This window comes from Cimex lectularius, unplaced genomic scaffold (assembly GCF_000648675.2).
Source record: "Cimex lectularius strain Harlan isolate CLEC.00 unplaced genomic scaffold, Clec_2.1 scaffold143, whole genome shotgun sequence".
NCBI lineage: Eukaryota > Metazoa > Arthropoda > Insecta > Hemiptera > Cimicidae > Cimex > Cimex lectularius.
The window spans coordinates 705,343-724,845 of record NW_019392714.1 but is presented as its reverse complement, the minus strand read 5'-3'; the positions used below and the strand labels follow the sequence as shown (position 1 = coordinate 724,845).

The window sequence follows — 19,503 nt, the reverse complement described above, 5'->3', positions numbered from 1 at the left end:
CAAAAAAAAATGGATAAACTGACTTTTTGAAACGTGTAGTGAAATTAATATGAGAAACGACGTGTATTTTTGAAGAGTCGGTTCAATTGAACCCCCCCCCCCCAAAAAAAAATCTTGAACTTGAATGTAATTGAAATTAAAAATTTCCACCTTATCATTTTGCAATTCCTCAAATTTTTTTAGAAGATGTCAAAATATTTCATTAAACTTTTTTATGAATGAGTGATTTTTTCCAGATTTTTTCCTTTTTACTTGGTATATTAAAACCTACCTTTTTATCAAATTTCACGTTTCTAGCTATTCGGGAAGTGCCTTATAATTTTGATTGGTGAGTCAGTCAGTAACAAAACTGCAAATTTTGACATTCTCCCTTTTCAAAAAGGCTTAATATTAAGTAGTTAAATTTTTACAATATCCCAAGAGACCTAAGCTTAATTTATTTTTCAAATTTCAAAAGCCCATATTAAGAGGAAAAAGGGCGAGAAAAACCGGGTGAATTGGTTCGAGTAAAGATACACATGGCAGCTTGCTGGAACTTGGCCAGCGCACTTCCAGCCGTGTGCTCAGAATGTATATTTGTAAAAAAAAGAAAACAAAAAAAAGCCTATTCTGTAAAATGGTTTACAAAGTATACTGATTCTATCAGTTAAGATTAATGATGGAGGAAGGGGAGAAGATTGTTAATGACTCGAGATATCGATTTAGACATTTTACCCTTTCGTTATAATTTCAAAAGGAGTTAAAATGTTAATCAATAAATTTTGTTTTCATTCCTGCCCCTATGTAAAGTTTGGAATAATTTCCACTTTTCTGAATAAAACAATGGTAATGATATAGATTTCGATTTAATTTAATAAATGGAATGTGAATGTTTTTACGATTTATGACGGCTTATGGTGTTAGAGCGTTGGACGATTTCAATTTGTAACTGGACGAGATGTATGTAGGCCAATGAAGGCCCCCATTCCGTATCCTGCGGCAAGGTCGTGAAAATGAAAAAAGTTTTCTCATAGAGATTAATCAAGATTTTAGTTTAGGGAGGGTGTTAAAAATGTCTAGAAACTCCGCTAGAAAAAGAGATAAAACTAAATTAAAAAAGAAAAAACTCCCGTGGACGAGGGGTAGGTGGCGGTGGGGTTGGATTTGGTCCAAGTTGGCAAACGGTTCGATTGCTAATGAGGGCCCAATTATAAAGTGGGGGTCAGTTGGTTGGAGTCCAAACTTCATCAGAACAGGCTCATAACGCGGTGTACGGTCCTTCCTCATAATCCTGTCTCGGGTTACTATATTTCTATATCGCGACAATTAATCCTTACAACAAAGAGTGAAAGAATAGAATCGTTCCAGTGGAAAGGTAACGTTTTATCTCCATACGGAACAAGTTGACACTTCACAGACGAATCAACCTGAAACAATGCTTTCATTCAGAGTTACAAAGATTAATATTTTATCACATTCATGCCATTGATTCAATAACAGTGCGAAACAGAAAGAATCTCTCTACTTTCTAATAAAACCCTGGGCATTACGTTTACACATGAAATAATTTGGTTTATTTGTCATCAAACTTGATTTTTTATATTGTTTATTCAGAACTTCATGTTGAATAGATGTTTTGTTTATACCGTGCTCCAATTATTGACATTCTAAGTCTACCAAAAAGATCATAATTACATAATTATCCAAACAATATGAATTATACTCGTAAAGCGCTGAAAAATCGAATGGCATTATATAAGCGCAAATCTGCACATGTATATTTGTACATACAAGACCAGAGTTGAAGTTATTACTTCTCGAAGTCCACCGGCAATTTCAGCTTTTGTAACTTACAATGAGAATCACCCACCCGGGGAGTTGGCAATCCGAGGGCAGACCTCGGTTTTATCCGTGCAGCCACCGGAATTGGCTTCAGGGAGGATTCTCTCAACAGCTAGGTCAATTCAGCATCAAACGCATTCACGTTCTTTCTTAAATACATTTTCTCCTTTTTACATACTATTCATTCAATTAGGGTGATGGAGTTTTCGATATCCCTCCGTTTCACTTTACACCTATTATGTAACTAACCTAATTGAGGGTGGATGGATACTCAATATTGTAAGTCGGCCCTTTTGCAATACACATTCGCGCTAATACATACATTCATTATCAACACACGCTAGATACAGGAAACTATATACAAACCAACCTAGTTTCCTCAAAAATTCGGAACAGGGAACTCAGTTATTAGCTGCCGTAGTCAAGCACGATAGTCACATGTGGTGGCATTCCTAAACATCTAGCCAAGGAATTGCACCTCTCAACTAGTTGGGACACATGAACCCTTTATCTACATGCCGGACATGCTTTGGCCCAAAAGTGAAAAGAAAACATGCATTGCTAATTAAATTATATTGAATTATCAGAAAATACGTTCTATCGTAATATTAAAACGAGCCTAGCTCAGGTTAAGGATACTAAACAGTTGTGGTCATCAGCGAAGAAACTGACTTATCAACCGAATAAAAGTAATATCCCACTAGGAAAATGGACTGAGGATTTCAATAAAAATTACCCTATTAATAACTATACCGATATTTCTACAGGAAAAATAGTGAATCCTGATCGCGGCCTTGACTTGATCGGTTTTTAACAGGCCATATGCAAAAACAACAAATCTCCAGATGATGACGGTGATGATGATTTACCTATAAATTTTATAAATACAGATTGCGAGCACTATTTATTTGAAATTTTTGAAAAGATATTCAATCAGGATAAGTTCTTAATAAAAAATATAATTTAAAAAACCCTTACGAATGACCCTAACAGTTCTGGGCCTATGGGATAAAAATGTTATATTGAAATGAGTAGAGACAAGCTTTGTTAAAATTCCATACCGGATGTCAACAAATATACCGGATAACTTACACTTACTGAAATAGATGCTAAGGCCGTCAAATTTATTGTTTTACAAAAAGTAGTAATTAATTGGTGGCTTAAAGTACTTTCATTTCCTCCAGAAACCATAATTCAAAAATCTTTTTCTTCAGTTAGTAATGTAGACCTATTGAAGAAAGAAAATAAATAACTGGTTCTGTCAACTCGATTTCTTACTTGTGAACCTAGATTCCCTGGAATAAATTTGCTGTGAGAGTTTAGATTTTATAAATTACGTAAACAATCAGACTCCAACAAGATAATCAATTGAAAATTGGAAATGCAACTTCGCAATAAATTATTTCTTTTTCTTCTATTTACAGTTATAAAAACAATATGAAATGATTAACGGTTTAGAACATAAGGTTCAAAAATTAGAATATTAACAACACGGAAGGAATAATAACATTTATTAGAGAGGTTTTCCGTAATGTTTTCCCTATTTCAAGGTTACCGTTGTAGTTAGCGGCTTTCAAATAATGTTGACGCTATTTGAAAACTTTTTGCATAACGGATTTTGCCGCTGAGGCTAAAGTTTCCTGGGGGGATTGTAGTAGTTTAGGTTATAGACATATCTTGTAAACATGTATATAAAAGCACCGCTCGCGGATGTTAGGGATTTTCTCTTGACTGCTGACGATAGATTGGCATATACTGATGACCTGATAGTTATTGAGGTTCTAACTTACACCGAGCGATTCAGACAAGCTCAGTTAAAATGAAATTGAGGACGAAAAGTGTCCAAAACTCCTAAGAAAAAAACTCTTTTAGCTTAACTTAGTAATTTTAGGAAAAAATAAAATATTACAGTGCAGTTAGTTAAGCATATACATTCCCATTATAACCACAGTCTATACCTGTCTCTTAGAATTTTGGCTTTTAAATTGTATTTAGCCCGTTCAGCCAAATGGTCTGTTCTACACAATTGCTATGGCTTTATTGAACGAGAGATGTGTAAGGTCGCTGAATTTCATTTTGTATGTAAATAAATATTTTAATGTTGGAACATCAAATATACATACATTCTTAGGAGTCGGAATTCATGAAAACTTGTACGAATAATAATATTGTTGTTTTAATTTATACAATATTCCCAACAAAACACTACTTCGTTGACTTTACCATCACTCGTTAACAAGCACGCCATTCCAAGACAAATAACGTAGGACGCTATTCCAGATAACGTTTCGTTAAATCTGCGCATGCGTACTTTAATCAATTTATCGTTACCGTTCACGCTATTGTTATACCAACTTTCCTCAATAATTGGGAAAGTCTTGAGGCTTGTTGCTTTTAGTTATATAGGGGTTGCTTGGATTTAGATTACGAGGAATCATGGAGAGCAGCGTGCTAAGTTAAGTTGATTGATTTTCTTATTGAAGACGATATATAAGTATGCCATTGATGACAGTAATGCAGATTGGATTTTTGACAATTCTAATTTAGATATACCAAAACATATTTGTGTTTTTATTGATACAAATTAAACTCATAAAGCAAATTATATAAGTCAATGTAACTAATAAAATATATAATATTGTACCAAGATAATTTTTTTAATAACATTTTTGGTTTTATTTCTAAGAGAAAGAGATATTTAAAAAAATAAAGAATCGGTGAGAAAGGAAACCGCTATAAATCATACGTTGATATGGCCAATCAAACCCTTGGAATTAAGGACAGTCACATTTCATTCTGTGATGAATGCTCTCGGGTCAGCCGATTCGAAATTTGGCCGATTGTTTTCCACCCTGCTCCTATTCTTCTCTCTTCGGGGGCAATTCTATCTGGGCTTTAAAATTCTAAGCTTTAAATAATTTGAAACAGGGCATTCATTTTGATCGAACCTCGTGTATTTGATCAATTTGGGCTCAAAAATATGACTCCCTAGAATTTTATGATCACCATGGATAATCGTATTTTGTTACAATAATATCCCTCATTCTATGCAGTGCTGAACAATTAAAAAAATATATTTCAGACTTTTAACAATGGAAATTTTTGAATTCTAATCGATGCTGTTCAAACCTGTTCAAATACTAATGAGTAAGAGTGTCATTTGTTCAATTTACCAACTTTACAAAAGCGCCCTTGAGTTGAAGACCTTTGCTAATTGATTTATGTCTTTATTTAGATGAACTTAATATTTTACTAGAATGAATTAGTACTTTTCAAGTTAACATTAGTTTACGAATGTAGTTTTCTTTTCATAACATAACGACGATAACAATCCCGTTATCACGTTTGTTATCGTCGTTATGTATGAATGCGTCTTTACTGCCAATTAAGAATGTAATTTTAATGAATCATTATGCAAGCGCATAAGAAAGTCATAGTATTCAAGCAGTCCGTGATTACTACATAAATATTATGCAATTTTTACTAACGGATTACATGTAAATTTGATGTATTGTGTATAAAGACCTGCACCGCTATTTGTTAATTACAACCTGTGTACCTTATTAGGATGTACACATTGATCAAACGCATGTGGAACAAATTTGAAAGCCGGTCTGAATCAAGTTATAAAACATTCAAAACGGAAAAGACCCTTAATATTCATCGACCCCTTGCTAAAAGACTCACCTTACCCTCATTCGAAGATTAATTTTATATCATTAATTAATAAAATAAGGAATTGTTTAATTTGAATTTCTTGTAAGGAAATTTTAATCTGTATATTTAAAATGACAAATCATGAGATTTCATTTAGAGATCAATGAAGGTGATGAACCTGTAGAGAGACCTTGGCAATAATTGAGAATAATATATGTAAAACATTTATTAATGATATACTAAACTGTTTAGTATTTAAAAGAAAACAGAATATAGATCTTCTCCTTTTAAGAAGGACAATAAGTTTTGATAACATGTACGTACATAAGTATGTCATTTATATATGCTTATAAGTAATTGAAATATATTTTTCTTCTGATTTTTTTAAAATGAAAATGCTTGGCTACGGCAAAATTACAGAATTGTTGCCTAATATGTCTGAGTCAAAACGTAATATTAAGAACACAGTTTTCTCAGTCAATCTTTTCAAAACCTTTTTAACTGCCTTAAGAATTTGCAACGCCCTCCAGCTTTTCAACAAAGGGAATAATGTGTAGTCTTTAGTGACCGTTAATTAATGATTATTTAGAGGTCGTGAGATTATGTGATGTAGGTTTAGAAAAACATTTTCTTTAGATAGATAGATAACATGCTTTATTTACATTAAAGAGAAGCATTACATAATATACAATATTAAAAGCATTTTACTGCATGGATGGTTATCCGTCTGCTGGCAGTTGGCTGTTCTTTTTCAGGCGTGCGAAAAAGAAAAACTAAAAATAAACTATATAATAATAGTAATAATAGAAAACTATAAATAAAACTAAATTATAAAAACCAGCTGATTTTAGGTGCAACAAGTAAAACTGTAAATAAAGTAAATATTGCCAGGCCATAGTGCGCTAGACCTTTTGACCTCTCGATAGCCACGATATTTAACAGATCAAGCTACTGAGACCTGGAAAGCGATTTATACCCTAGATACAGGATACGGAGCTCTGACAGTATGGGACACTAGGCAACAAAATGAAATATATCTTCCCTAACTCATAGGTACAGAGCGCGCACAAAATTGCCGTTGTCTTCCTTCCATGGCACAGAATTGAGGAACACTTGTTCGCATCTGAGTTTAAGTATCCATCAAAGAGCCGGAAGTTTCATAGAACAACTAGCTTGAACGTTTAGGTTAAAAGTTGCCTTAGAGTGGTCTAGGGCCTTAAAAAGAAGATACCTGTTTGAGACCTGAGCTCGATGCTCACAACTAACACGATGTTGATCACGTAGTTCCACGGTATAATTTGGCCAACTCGAGAGGTTTTCTAAACAAAAGAAAAACTGCAACCATATTAAAAAGCTAATGTATTACCATGCCGAAACCCAGAACCATTAGATTTAATTTTAAATGTTCTTTATTGTGCCAAGTTTCTAACAATGACTACAAACACATGAATAAACCTAAATTTCAATATTGCGTACAACATTGTATAAATTCATTTTCACATCTTACATGCATTTGTATAATTCAAACAATGTTTGTAAATCCTAGGCCTTGAAGATGATCTAATAAAGATCGAAACGTTGGCACAATAAAGAAAATATTTTTCTAAACTTACATCACACAAGACCGTATCTCACGACCTCCAAATAAAGAGAATAATTTAATATGATATAAACACGATGGCAGAATACATTTCTTTGAGAAGGTAAGTCCTGGGTAGATTTGCTTGAGACACTTAAAAAAAATCAATATATTTTTACAGTACGAGCCCACCAGCCGGCCAGTTAACTCTTGGAATCTGAGCTCTGTTATATATGTGTCCCATCAACTCAAGGAATTTAACTTGTCAGAATCAACTTTTCTCTTTTCTTCTTGAATTTCTCTTTACATTTAAGTAAAAGTTTTATTTTCACCACGCTTTGGGACAAAATACCTTCTTTTCACAGTGAAAATATTAAAAATAATTAACAAGATCTAACACAACCGGTAACCCACAATCACCGCCAGAGTAGGAGGAGATATTCAATGGGGCTAATCACCAATTGTGAACACAGGTCCCCGACTACTACTAATCCTCTTCCTTCTGCGAGCGCGATGGCAATTTATCTACAGGAAGCCAACCAACGCTACACATAAGGGACTCAACCGAAACACTTCAACAAGTCCTCTCCTAAACAACAGCAGAAGAAACGTGTTCAGCTATTCAGGTAGAAACAGACACATCCAAATCAGCTTTACAAAATAAACCTTTTCGCCGCAAAACGGCATAAAGTAAAAGGGCCACACCAACACCGAAACCACTCCGAGAGCTTCCACCCCACAACCAACAACAAGCTTGAATGAAACAAAAGCTCACACGCCCAGACCGTCTTCAATTATAATAAAAAAACAAATGTCATAACATTCTGTAATAGTATTGCAAACATAATTTGTAGAGACGCTTTCTATCTTCTAGGTCTTGGACCTACTCCTGCAAACCCACGCCAGTGATAGCAATTGGTCTGCCGACAAAGAACCCCCAATGGTACAACCTCCACCAACCAGGACACCCCAACATCTAGAAATACAGCCATGTTCAATAGGCCAAACCAGGTACAAATCTACGGACTTTGCGAGACCTTAACCACGGCCATCAACAGGAAGACAGCCACAACAAGTTACTACCAAATAACGCTGGAACTTCAACCAGCAATTAAGCTATGCCAGTGTGGCAGGAATACCTGTCAGAGCTGGGTTGGGTTACTCACCTCCATCCATATCCCCTCTCTTTCTAACGACATAATGACACATTTTACTTCCGTCTTAAACGATCCTTAATCACACCACTCATATCCCTAGTCAGATTTGTCGATGGGAATAGTTGATGTAGATTGTGGAAAGAGCGTCGGTGGGTATATGATGGGAGGAATTACTTTCATTGGTCTTCTTTTCCCATCGGTCTGATATACACGAGCTATGTCTCTGCAAATCTTCAGAAGCATCTGGGGAATCTAGAATCTTCGGTGTAAAGATTATAGTGGATTAGTTCAAGCACACTGCCCTGCGGTACTTTCGGCCAGAATATACTTACTAGTGGTCTTAGTGGTCGGAGTAATCTAGTTCGATCCGGCCGTACGCTTCCATCACATTAACAATATTTTATGCACTCAAGAGAAGGGGAAATGCGTCTACAACGTAAAGCACGTCCTGGACTGGTGTGAGCGAAAGTCACAAAAGGCGAAGTTGGAGAAGTTTAATATTAGTAACACTCTTTTAAGAAGAATCTTTTCAAATACTTCATATATAATGGGGAATATACTAACTTGGCGTTATGATGAGGCCTATTGAATGGGTTTGTCCGGTTTTGGGAAGAGGATTGTGTTCCAGAGTAAAGAAAAATGGCAGAATATACAATTATAGAGATATGTGAGAAATATAATTTTTTGTGGAAGTTATGGGAGAATTTAGGATGTAAGAGTTGCAAGGAAGAGCATTGCACTTCCTGAGGTATCAATAAAATATTAACTTCCGGAAGACTAATTACCAAAATTAAAGTGTATTATTACGTTCGATGAGGCAGTTTGCTGATTTTTGAACAATCGACCATCGTGTCTAATCTCGCTGTTTATTTGGGCGAAATGAATTTTGCAATTTTCTCATCTCTAGCTTTAAAAAAAGGGAAGGGCGTTGAAAGATCGATATAGTTTTTGGTGGAGACTGTAAGCCAATTGTATTCCAGCTGGAATATCCCTTCAAATCAAGTTCCCAAGCAAAGAAAACCAACTAGGTTCTGGTTCCCTATTGTCGTCGTTGCCCTACTTCTATTACAATTGTTAAACCGATTGTCAATTTCTAGACGCTCTTAACGACAGTAAAGTCCTTCTCAAGTAGAAAGTGAGACGTTCAAGGGTGATCAGATGATTAAAAAGCCCGACAACAATACAACCACTCTCAGATCGCACTCCCAAACCACATCTTTTGTAAAAGTTCATAATATTGGACGATTCCAATTAGCCGGCGTATTCACGTGAATCAGAGAGAATTTTGAACTTATACTATTAAACTGGTTGTGAGATCTGCGTCAGATCATGTTGTAATTATTGCGCGTATATGAGGCATATTCGAGTCCCTTTGAAAGCGCTCAACTCACCTGAGGGCCGGCTAATATGAACCAAGTGGTTAAACATACCTCGCCAAAGCGAATTCCCAAAATTGTAATTTACTTTATTAGAGCTGCACTACTATTTCTAGCAATGACCCAAATACCTATTTATATCTATTTTATCAAAAGTTATTAACTATATTTACAAATTTATTAGCACAAACCAATATATTGTTTGAAAATAGTCTGTCAACTCGGTCAGCCTATTTTTGCTCTTTTTTTGCTTCATGACACATTTCAGTATTTTGCCATCCTCAGTGTTTGGGTGAGTTCTGTGGAGTGAAGTTTTAGTTACGAGGTCGTGGATAGAGTGGGAGGGCTGCGTAGGCATTTGTATTGTTTGTCAGTGTGTTTGATGAATTAAGTCGGGGTCTTTCGATTGTTCTTTTCGGTTTTTTTGATCTTCGATCCTTTTCCTTTTTAATTTGTGTAATGTTTTAAATGGTGTAAATTATGTGAGTTAATGTTAATGTGTGCTAAGTAGTTATGTTTATATATTTCTTAGTTTCGTCGACTTTCGTTCTTTTTGTACGTTCTGTTGAAGATTCATACCTGTATTATTGATGGTTCGTGGTTGTTTTCAATTTGGTGTGTCACTTAATTCGATTTTCCGTCGTTGTCCCTAAATGATTTGGTATGTTCTTTGTATCTGAATTTTATTTTCCGTCCTCTGGGCAGTATTTGTCTCAGCATTTGTGATGTTTTGTCTTAGTAATTTTTTCTATTGTGTTTTTGGTTTTCAATGTTGGTTTTTTGTTGAATGTGTTGAATAAGTTAGACTCATTTAGTGTCATTGTGATAATTGTTGGATAGCGCCCATCCTAATTTTGTGGAACTCCATAATAAGTTGATAGATAGAAAATAAATTGTCTTTTCCACAATAGGCTTTTATGGGAAAGACAATTTACTTCTTTGAGATAGTTAAGTCTAGGAAGTTTAAGTTGTTTGTGTCTATTTCTGCGGTGAATTATATGTTTTGCGTAATGAGTTCAGGTCTGTCAGTGTGAGGTTTATGCCGCTGTTGTTGTTAATGTTTACTGTAGCGAGTATATTGTTTACGTAGTGTGTGATGAAAAGTTTTGCTATAATTTCGAAGAATTAATTCTCTTCGAAATTTTGTAAAAATACTTCTGCGAGTATGGCTGAATTTGAATTACCCATGCCTCGTCTGTCTTTTGGTGGGTTTATTTGTCTGTTGGATTGCAGTTGTTGATGTGTCGAAGTTTGTATGAAGCGTACCGGCATTTTGCCATCCTCAGGGTTTGGGGGATTTTTAGCAGTTAAGTCGTGAATGGTGTGGAGTGCCTTTGGTATTAGTGTTGTTTGTCTGTGTATGAACCAACAGAAAACAGCGAGGATAGGCAGACCAGGTGATAGGAAAATATCAAACAATAGATTTATCACCCGCAGACTAGAAGAGGAAATCTCAACATACCAAAATATGTATAACGATCCTCCAACCGGCACGTTAAAATATTTCATTCGCCAGGTTTGCCCGTGATGTAATATTTTGTTTCTAACTTCTTACTAACGTTTAGTTTTAATCATAAAAAAACAAGTCGTCTTAAAAATTTTTCTAGAAACTTTCATGGTTGGACTTTCATCAATATCGGATAAACTATATTTTAATCCATTTTCATTATCAATAAGTGGGGGCGTCGGTGGCCGCAAGTTTTAGTCTTTGACACGGCGCTCATCACTGTAAGGTAAAGGTCCTGGGTTCGAATCCAGCGGCCCTGCATTCGAACCCGACATACTTACAAATGGGCTTTTTTTCGGCACCCCGAGGGTTTATATGACCTCTGCTGTTGCGAACCCTCGTAAAAAAAAGGAAAAAAAAAACATTATCAATTATTTTTTTTCAATACTTCTTTTTTGTAGTACTTAGTAATACAATTATTGTAAATATGTCTATGTTCCGAGAAAAGAATTCTAGCCCTAATTACAATAATTTCTTGTACATTATCTTAGTTTGACGTGTATGCAGGCTTGTTTAATGGAATGTGTTTTTTGATATGAGATGATGGGTAAGAAGTAAATAGTTCTTTTCACAGAGGCTAGGTTTTTGAGATGTAGCGCGCTTCACAGGAAGTTAAAACAAGAATTGGTAGACCGAATAATTTTTGGAAAATACCGTACTATTCTCATATTTTTATGACACTAGCTTTGATTGATGTCTGATGTTATGGATGTTGAATTAATTGATTGACCACGATTATACGATTTTTCGAATTGCTCCATCGAAACTTAAAAAAATCTGTCCTGGCTTTGAATTGCAGGTCCGACAATTGTTGGTTATAACTTGATTTTTGATAGTGGTTAAAATTATACGTATTTTAGAATTTTTTAAGTATCGTTTGTGAGTCTGGGTTCGATAAAAAAAAGGACTCGGCCCCTACAATCCGGCCCATTTGAAAATGCCCCCCCCATCCGTCCTTTACTGCAATTCTTTGCTATCCGTCGATGCTTTCCATTTGTATTGGAAAGCATTATTTGGCATTCTCAAAGGTCGGCGGGCGGGCGAGGGAATCGGATGGGGCCGAGAAGGGTAGTTAGACGCGCGGGGTGTGCCCCATCCCGCTTCTTCTTGATCCCACACGTCTCCCTGCGACTGCGCGATGACAGGGATGCTGGGTGCCCTGGGAGCGTGAACCTCCCAGATCCAGTGCTTCTACAGACGCCGGCTTTATCTGCCCATATACAAAGGTAACAAGAGACCTTACTTTCTATCTGGTTAACATATAACAATCTACGATATTTTCAAGGTGGGGGAAATACCTAAATCAAATTACATTTTATACCATGTCTCATTAACGTAATATTTTTGATTTTTTTTTATAATTGTAAACATTTAAAAAAAAACATAATAACAAAGCCAACAATTTTTTTTTAAAATTTTAAAACTTGCTATTCACATGGACATCCAACGGAATACACCATTAGGACATTGATTTGTTTCGATTGCCCGGCTTTAAAAAAAAAAGTTACGTCCAGCTCAAAGGGAAAACTGCAATTATAAGTTGTAAGCTTGTTTTTTTTTCTGGCAACTGAAATGTGGGAATAGTTACGCCCAAATGTTTTGGGTGCGGTGCTGACCTAGAATTCCTCTCGGGTTCAAACCTCCGTTTATACCTTACCGTCATAATAAAATATAACAATATATACCAATTGAAATAATTGAACTTTAACAAAAGATGGTTTTGTTTAATCGGAACGATCAAACCGTGAATCAAAACATTTGAAACATCACTTTTTCTCGACATCTTTTAACATGACATTTAAGAATATGTTATCACAAAATTGAATATATTAACAATTTTTAGGCAAAATTAATTTTTGATAGAATAATGCACATTAGACAAAGGTTATATTAATATCAGAGTCTTCTTATTTTTCTTCCTTATGGTTTATTACGAATATTTTTTTATTTTGAAGTCAATTTATAACCTATTTTTTATAAATACAAGACATACCTTTTTGAAATGTTTGTTGTGCATTACACGTGCAGATAAATTTATGTTAAAAAATTTTTTTCAGGCTATGTACGGCAAAAAATGTTGGTACTTGCAAATAGGTGGTAATTGTTTTATTTACACAATCACAACCCTCAACTTCTTAAATCGGCCTAAAAAACGACGCAATAAATATTATTATTAATTTAAATAATTCGGTAATTTCTTGACACAAGGTTTTAAAATTACATTATAAACAAATTGTGCTCTTAGAGTATAAGAAATATTTAATAGTTACAAATTGATCTTTGTTTTTAAATTTTAGGTTTTTTTAGATTATGCGCATACTTTGTTTATTAATATAAGCTTATAAATAAATTTTTAAGGAAACATTATAGAATTTGCTTTCGCTGATGCATAGGGACTCAGCAGACTTATTGGCTTCACCGAAACTTTGGAAACAAATTTGATTTTTAATATGACCCACAGCTGGCATCTTTTTTAAAATATGGTAATTTATTTAAGCATAAACCCTTTTACTTGCGGCTTACAACTTTTGGGTTTGGGCTCAAAACGGGCCAAAATATTCCAAATCATATTAAAAATATAAAAATGATCAATAATTAAATTAAGAGGATGACTTATAAATTGAAATAATTTGTTGGTAGCGATAACGATAGACTAATGAAGTTATCGACATAGCGTTACAAGCGTTCCCAGCACAATTAGCAAGGAAGAAAAATATTTACTCATAAACACTTCCAGCATTTTCGAGTTTCCCAAATGAATTATAAACAGTCTGAAGTCCCCGGGCAGGCAATTTATATCGACGACTCTAGAGAAAATTTCAATATTTATCTTAATATAAATTGGATTTTTTGTCGGGAATGATGCTGAGAGATTTCAGTCCGGTCCATCGAGTCCGAATCAATTCAACGGGCAAAATTTGAGCCAAGAGTGGGCACTAATAAATAAAGGTGGATGGGGAATTGCTCGTGGGCGAACTGTAAAATTCATACGCAAGTGATTTCCTCTAACTTCTCTCAGGGAACCCTGAATGGAAATAAGTGGAATTAATAGTATACTTCCAATTTTTTTTTCATTATGGAAGTATCGAGAAACGAGTGATTTTGGAAGAACTTAACGTTTTAACGTTCACAATATTCACCATTGAAAATGGTTTTATTATTAAAGTTCATTCAATTTTTTTACTTGATTATATTTGAATGTCCGTTGCCTATCAATTTCGAAAAACAAGTTTTTTTAAAATTCAGGTAAGATTTATTTTTCATTATTATTACACTTTATTTACGGGATTCGCAAGAGCAGAAGTGCCATCAACCTTCAAGGAGCTGATGATTAAAAAAAAAGAAGTTGGGCTCAAATTCAGGGCTGATATTCGAACCTGTGACCCTTAAAGCGATGAGTATCAACGTCATAAACGTTTAGGTAATCTACCACACAATATTTAAATATCCATTTTATGCTTCAATTTAATTAGCAAGCCCCCCCCATGTTATTTGCGTGCTGTTAGTGTAATGATACCGTTAATCTTTCTTTATTTTTGTTTTAGACGTTTTATTATATGCTAGTATTTTGTAAGGATTTGTAAAATCGAGCTCATTTCGCCGAAAGAGGGTCCAGGCAGTTTGACTCCTCATAGCATACTTTAATAAATCCGTTCTGAGCTTCAGGGAGAATAACTATCTTTCATATCATTTATAAGCAACAGGGTGTAAATCGTACATGATGAAAAATTTGTAAATGTATATAAGAAATAACGTGATAAAAATGCCGTGACGAACAGAATTTTGTGCGAGATCAACTTTTTCAATACCAAAGCTAAAAATATGTGATTGTAAAGAGTGATTGCAAGATAATTAAATCGAGGATTGGTCGAATTAATGGCAAAAAGCAGATTATTTAAATTAACAACTTAATAGATATTTATCTGTTATAAATATATTGAATATAAGTATCGATTTATAAGTAATTTACATGGTTTTAAATATTACAATGATCATGTTGAAGGATAGTGATTTGTGTAGTTTGAGATCGTGAAGTCTACCGTATTTTGAGATATTTTTTAAGGGAAATGTTTTTCTTCTAACGCCAGACATTAAAAAAGATCATTTTACATATAGACAATTTTTACTCAAGTATACATCACAAATAGACCAGATGAACAAGAAGTTTGGGAAAAAATTACGCATTGTTAAATATAACATATTATATTGTTAAATATAATCTTCAAATTCCTATGGGCGAGTATTATTAGATTACGTGGGTTAGCATGTAACAATTATGTTTACAAAACAATCAGTATATTTAAATTGGCAAATAAAGATTGGTAACTTTTTTGAATAGATGTTTTTGTATAACTATTGTGAAATATAGCGAATATTGAGGGCACTGAACTACATTGATTCTTATAAAATTTATTTTTTTGTGTGAAAAAGATTGATATTATTTGAGAATATTTGTACATAAGAATGATTGATAATAAAAAAACATATCTTATAATGTGGTAATTATCATACAATTCAATAGATATTGTTGTTGTGCGGTTCACAGTATAATTAACTTTTTTGGCGGCAATTAGCTTTCAGTATTTTGTAAGCTCACAAACAGGCACAAATATTTAACGTAACAAGCTCATTATAAAAAAGACATATAGAGCGACTAGGAGGATCAGTATTTATTTATTTATTTTTAAAGAGGGTTCACAACATCAGAGATCATGTAAACAACCCTCAGGGTGCCCGTGTTTTCGAAAAAAAAGCGCATTTTTAAGTATGTCGGATTCGAATGCAGGGCCGCTGGATTCGAACCCGGGACCTTTACTTTACAAGGGTGAGCACCTAAACAGTTGCGACCACCGACGCCCCCAATTCGGAATTCGGATCGGTATTATATTTGCATATACAAGGAGCAGCATTGATTTATATCGTTTCGCATAATCTGTTGTTTCCTACGATGACTGTACTATCAGTTTGATTGTGAGCTATAATAGCTATTTTAGCATAATCTATTCTATGGTGTCTTAGTAAGATCAAATTACGCATTGAGAGCTAATCCACGGCCCGATTCAGAGAATGGGTGACCTTTCTAAAAAATCAATTGATAATTGATTTAACATATATTCTAAAATTTAATATATATTCATCTAGTTTGAAAGTATAGATTAAAAGAAATGCAGAAATATATAATAAAAACTTTCATCAAGAATTAAAGTCAAAACAGAACACAGGTAGTCAGAACAATAGCCTATATAAAAAAAGAAGAAGAAAGAATCATTCACATTGTTTAATTTAATCATTATTTTTTATAGACACTTTCACTTCCTAGTTAACAAATTTGTTTATTTGTGGTATTAAAAATATGTGAAATATTTTTTTAGATGTATTGTTTTAAATGATCATATCATAATCATGATCCTGGCTATTGTTAATTAATGTATTTGGTTATACTAGAACACACATTGAGAATGTTATCTTTACTTACAATTAAAAAGTCTTCTTTAAGTTGTACCAATGCCGTTTTCTATTGATTATCTATGATAACAATGGGTATAAATGTTCACCAATGAGTGGGAAACCGTTAAACTCAATACCAGACAACTCATTATCTGGAGTTTGATAATAGAATAGTTGATAATCCCTTTGTCTCACGTACCCGGAGGCTGCACAAGACGGCTGTTTGCTTACCTTAAACATGACGTCAGTAACATTATAAGGAAACAAACATTCATTGATGTGTTTTGAATCCGCACGTAATATAAAGTTTTCATCAAGGTCGGCCATCTGTTATTAAATTACATAAACTGTGCTTTATTACGTGCGTTCCATGTGGGATTTCGTATTGACGTTCTGTTTTGTGTTGTTGAATTGTGTACCAGTAGTAATTATAATTTATCAAAAAAGAAAAAAAATTGGTATAGAATGTTTCGATTGTCGTAAACTGAAACACAATAAAATAATTTTAAACAAAAGAAAATTAACACTTAGTAAACATTAACACATAGTATAAGCACAAAAATAGTAATAGAATGGTTAAAAGGGCACTGTGGCATTCGACAAAATGAGACTGTTGACCAATACGCCAAACAAGCTACAAAAGATGGTACGCCATATCTGTACAACGTCCCATACAGTGACCTAGTACACGAACTGAAGATTCAACAATTTAAAGAATGGCAAAAACAATATTCACAATATAATAAAGGCAAATTTTACAAAATTATTGTACCTGCGGTAGGGAAAAAACCTTGGTTTACAGGATTATCAAAAATAAAAAGGACACTAAAAACATTTGTAGACTAAGAACCAATCATGCCGTCTGTGCAAAATATCTCTATACAATAAAACAAAATCTCTCGAACAAATGCGAGCAATGTGGAAGTATTGAGGACCCAGAACACATAATTATGCACTGTACTAAATACAAATCTGAAAGACATATATTCTTTAATAAAATCTCTAAAACAATAGACTCACCTTTCAATTACATTAACATACTGATGAACGCAAAACCTATACACAATGAATTGAACACTTTCTTAAACAACAGCAAAATAAACCTTTGATCATCTCACGAAATATCAGTACATACTTTAAGGCAAATTAATAAGGTTTAAAGAGGAGTGGTGGGGTTTGGGGGCATGCCCGGGGGGTCCTGGCGTTGCTGGCCCGTTGGGGGCGTCCACGGTCACTCTGGCTAACATGAGCCTCGGGCCTGACAGAGTGTGGACGGCATGGCACTTTGGAAAAGGGTTTCTGACTTCATGAATATGTTATTACAACTAATTATATTATACAAGTCTAATCAGGATATATTGGGAAAAGAGGGATCAGGATGCCCGCTGCCGGGCTGGGGCGCTTTGGGGTTCTGGAGGTTTTTGGTCCCGAGCCCATTACTCAGCTCCTCGAAAAATATACATATGTGGCCAATCAGCTCAGCACTGAAAAAAAAGGAAATTAAGATGCTCATGCTTTGTACCGTTGATCTTGTATCCACTTAGATTTTAATTATTTGGAAATTGTGAGATGCGGTCTGATGTGACGTAGGTTTCAGAAGAACATTTTCTTTATCGTACCAACGTTTCGATCTTTATTGAGATAATCTTCAGGGCTCAAAGTGTTTGTTTTCTGCGTAATTATGCCATTCTTGTGTGTCGTGTTGAGAGTGACTCTCTGTGTGAGAGTGTTGTACACACGACACGTTGGCACGATAAAAAAAATGTTTTTCTGAAACCTATGTCACATCAGACCACATCTCACGATTTACAAACAATCATAGACTAACGGTCACTTATCACTACAAATTAGATTTTAATAATCTGTATCCGAACAAATAACTGAAAATATACTCAGCGTTTATGAGTTAATAAGAAATTTGAAATAATACGTATGCAAAGATCAAAAGCTTTCACTTCAAAATGTTTGGAAATAAGTATTATTGAAAACAAGCGTCCCCTAATTCATTTTTATAAAAGAATTTCTATTTATTGACATCATGCATTTGATAACCAAAAATTTAATCTGCCATTCATTAGACAGTTAGTACTTCAATTCTGATTTTTTTACAGAAAAATAATGTATTACATAATTTAATACGTGTGGCACTCTCAACACATCAGACAAAAATGACACATCTACAGGGAAAACAAACACTTTGAGCCCTGAAGATGATCTCAATAAAGATCGAAACGTTGGCACGATAAAGAAAATGCTTTTCTAAAAACTACGTCACACCAGACCGCATCTCCGAATAATAATTTAATACATTCTTACCGTTGGCTCGAATTTGGCTAGATATAAAACCACCAACTATAATAAACGTCCTTTTAAATAATTTTCTAGTTGGGATGCCGTTTTACGATTTCTCTGGCGCCCAAGCAATAACCGACAAAATTCTAAGAATATACGATATAAAAGATTGCTTGAAATGAAGTGGTACTTTTTATTGTACAGAGCTTTTGTGAGGCACTCCATAACGCAGGACATTTCGACTCCTAATCCTTTCTAACACATTTGGGTCGATAGAGAGCATTCATCCTTGGTTTCTTGAGGCCAGGGCAAAGCCGTTTCTTTCATCTGCTCGAACGTGCCGCCAAATTCTAATTTGTCCTTAACATCTATTAAAACCACAATTTACCCTTCGCGATCGTTTCAAACGCTCCAACAAGTTTGGTCTCGTACAAAGAACTATGGGTACCAAGTTATCAGCATTTAATAAATTGTGATCCACTCTCTGTATCAAAACAGGACGTCGTTTCAATTTGTCTCGTTTAACAATTTGAGAATTAGTATTGTAATTTGAATTGGCAACCATGACTCATGTTCCCATCAATACCAATTTTGACGTCTCCGGTATCATTATTTCGATGGCACGTAACGTAACGTGATTACATGTTGGAAGATGAAACTGACTGA

General features: G+C 34.4%; 1 protein-coding gene across 5 annotated transcripts in view; it reads left to right on the top strand.

The window, feature by feature from the left end:
* The first annotated feature begins 1,126 nt into the window (after positions 1 to 1,126).
* The window catches only part of LOC106672833 (cadherin EGF LAG seven-pass G-type receptor 1-like), a 238,468-nt gene continuing 220,091 nt past the window's right edge, over positions 1,127 to 19,503 (top strand). For 3 of the 5 annotated variants that reach the window (XM_014404570.2, XM_024226476.1, XM_014404571.2), the window contains exon 1: positions 12,297 to 12,382. The gene's annotated coding sequence lies outside the window, so the exon portion shown is untranslated. Of the gene's footprint in view, positions 1,355 to 12,288; positions 12,383 to 19,503 lie in introns of those variants that run through there. The other 2 variants (XM_024226475.1, XM_024226474.1) reach the window with 2 other exon arrangements.